At 47.6% G+C, this 2,958-nt stretch overlaps 1 long non-coding RNA gene across 1 annotated transcript; it reads right to left on the bottom strand.

Annotated features, from left to right (window-relative positions):
* Positions 1–607: 607 nt before the first annotated feature.
* On the bottom strand, positions 608–2,708 carry LOC139046306 (uncharacterized). Its single transcript, XR_011506149.1, has 3 exons — positions 2,117–2,708; positions 1,570–1,860; positions 608–1,320 (listed from the first exon to the last, which is right to left on the bottom strand). It is a non-coding gene; the product is annotated as an uncharacterized lncRNA (long non-coding RNA).
* Between the last annotated feature and the right edge of the window lie 250 nt (positions 2,709–2,958).

Genomic DNA, 2,958 nt, shown 5'->3' with positions numbered 1-2,958 from the left:
CAGGGAACGGACACAAGGCAAGATGCCTGGGAGGGCTGCCCCTGGGACAGGGGGTGTCTGTCCGCCTGCCATCCCTCTAGGGGGAGAAGAAAGGGTTTAGAAGCTGCATATTCTTTGCTTGAGGAATCCAGCTGAGCCTCCGAGTTGATTTATTTGACGAAGCATCCAAGACCCGATGTTTTTTCCAGCACTGCTGTCAAAACTATCTTTCCGTGTTGAGAAATCAATTTTCCTCATTTGGCTGAAATGGCTTTACAAAATGTACATTTGAGAGAGGCCTTCCTTCTGTAGGATACTTCTTGAATGGTGTGCCTCTTGACACATGCTCTCTCTTGGAGGCACTTAGATTAGACCGGGTCTTGACTCCCTTTATGGCCTCCTTGCCCTCTCAGGTTTCTGAAGAAGTCGGTTCCACCAGGTAGCTTGTAAGCATCCATTCCCATTACCTAGCAGACGGATTGCAGACAACTTCTGCTTGCATCTTTCAAAGTAGTCATACCCCTGATGCGTCTTAGGAGAAAGTCCCATGCTAAGCAAATTTGACCAAGGAAATCTGACAGGTACAGCAAGAGACAGCCCTGCAATGCCGCATGCCCATGTGGGAAGACAGCTGAGAGGGTAAAATGAGGGAGGAGCACAGGTGCATTTAGGAGGGAGCAGGTGCCAGGGAGGCTGGCTCCACCCTTACGCTCTCGGGGGTCTTTTTCGCTGGGCCTGAGAATTAGATGGACAGAAGACAGATCAACAGGAGAAAAACATACAAATTTATTTAATATAAGTTTTAGGTGACACGGGAGAACCCGTAAGGAATGAAGACCCAAAGAAAGAGCAAAACCTACTTGCTTTTATGGTATATTGAACAAAGAGAGGCAATGGTAGAAAAGCCACCACTCTGCGGGGAGGCCGAAGGAAGATAAGAATGATTTTAACAAGGTCTGTTTGTATAGAATTCTCTTGATCTCAACTTATCCTGGATGATAAGAATGTTACTTTCCTTCTGGTGTAGAGAAGACATCTTTCATATGGGAATTTATCTCCTGCTTTTAAGAAAAAGAAGAATCGTCAGAGTGTTTTTCACATATTTGCTATTTTTTAAAGTGCCTTTATCTCAAAATAGTCACTATGCCAGAGTGGCGTATTTTGGGTCGGCATGTTGTGAACTCCTTCACGATGCAGGATGAGAGAGGCAGCAGAGTGGGGTAGCTAAGAGTGTTAGTCTTCTGACCAAGCTGGGTTTGAATCCCGGCTCTGCCACTTACAGCTGTGTCTCTGTGAGCACATTCTTCACTCTCTTCTTGGTGGCTTCTTCTGAAAATAGAACTTCACAGAGTTGTCAGAATTAAATGAGGTAAATGACATAGAACGTTTAGCCCTGTGTCTGGTACATGGTATGTGCTCAATAAGCATTAGCTGTTATTATTTACCCCTTTCTGGGAAATCATACGGATCCCCTGGCCTAGATGGGGACCTGGCCAGTGAGGTTTGGATTCATCCCTGACTGTGGTTTCTCACCCCCTTGGGCTGCCATGTTTTCCAGCAAAGTTGGCAAGTGGAGGGGACCACTCCAACCTGCCATGAGACGTCGGGTTCAGCTTCCTGAAGCAAGCAGGCTGGATGGCAGGTGATTCACTCAGAGGTGAAGTCCTCTTCAGTCTCCTGTCCCCTCCATTCTGCTATGTCAGAGGGACTTTTCAGTTAATTAACAGAGGAAAGAGCACTTACGTTCAGCTCTGCCTTATAAAAAGACCTGCTGGTGTCTTTGCAAGCCCTGCCCCATCCCAGGCCCCAAGGCAGAACATGTGTGTCTTGTTTTCAGTCTTCTCAAAAGAAGGATGAATGACTCTCAGATAAATACACAAGCTGCAAGAATAATTAAATGTGGCAGTGTTTAAAGTCAAGCCCTGGCTTATTACTGTCCTCCCACCCCCACGAGTCTGTGCAGAGCCCTTGAGCAGAAAGAAATAAACACTCCTGGCGCGGCGTGGCGAGATGCAGTCAACCATGTTTATGAACCGCATGCAAGCTCCCCAGCCGCAGCCTCAAGGGCTGTCCTATGGGTCAATGCAGCTGTCTAATAAAAGACCATTTTCGTAATCAGTGTTCAGTGAAAACGTACCATTTTCATTTATGGAAACAGCGAAGCCACCTGCTATTTAAAGGCCCCCTCCTCCTCTTCTTCCTCACCCTGGGGCTGAATCTTCCAGCTCACTCCCTCAACCAGCTGCATCTTGTCAAAGTTCCAGGCTCCTCCCTCAGAAACATAAATCTCTCTGACCGTCCACCCTGTGTGCATTGCTTTCTATACTCGATCTGGAGTCTGGGATTATGGCCTCACGCACCAAAATAGCTTCAACAAGAGTGGTCAGCTGAGGAGGAACGAGGTGTACCCTACCATGTGAAGAGTAAATAGACAATGCCTCTCCCTCAGAGTCCCGGCTCACTGCTTCAGTCCGCGCCCGTTCCCACATAGCTCCGGCTGAGTCAAGCACTGAAAACGGAGCAGGCGGAGAGGAGAGAGGAAGAGAAGAAAATGCTGCTGTGGAGACAGGAGCACAGGAACCCAGAGTGAAAGGAAGGCCCTGGGAGCGAACAGAGGGAAGAAAGCAAAACAAAGAGACAGATGCAGCAAAACCTCCCTTAGACAGGCAGTTTGGGAATGGGGCATTTGGCTAGAGGAAGTTCCTGGTTAACTGTGAATGGAGCCAAAATCTTTTTATCTTAACCCTTAATTTAGGAAAGCTTTCTACATAGCGTTAGTTCACTTTATCTCCCGTGCAGCTGGGGACCATGGGGTCTTACAGCATCTCAAAGGGCGGCAGTCTGCACGTGAATGCCAAGTGCACGATGGTGAGTCTGTGGAAGGAAGTGGCCCCGCCTGGATGAAATATATGCTGAACCCCTGTTTCTCCTGAAAGCTGAATCCCTAATATAAACCTGTTTTTTCATTTTTTTCACTTA

Source organism: Equus asinus, chromosome 9 (assembly GCF_041296235.1).
Source record: "Equus asinus isolate D_3611 breed Donkey chromosome 9, EquAss-T2T_v2, whole genome shotgun sequence".
Classification (NCBI taxonomy): domain Eukaryota; kingdom Metazoa; phylum Chordata; class Mammalia; order Perissodactyla; family Equidae; genus Equus; species Equus asinus.
Note: the sequence above shows the minus strand (reverse complement) of the source record. Positions and strands in the feature narration are given on the sequence as shown.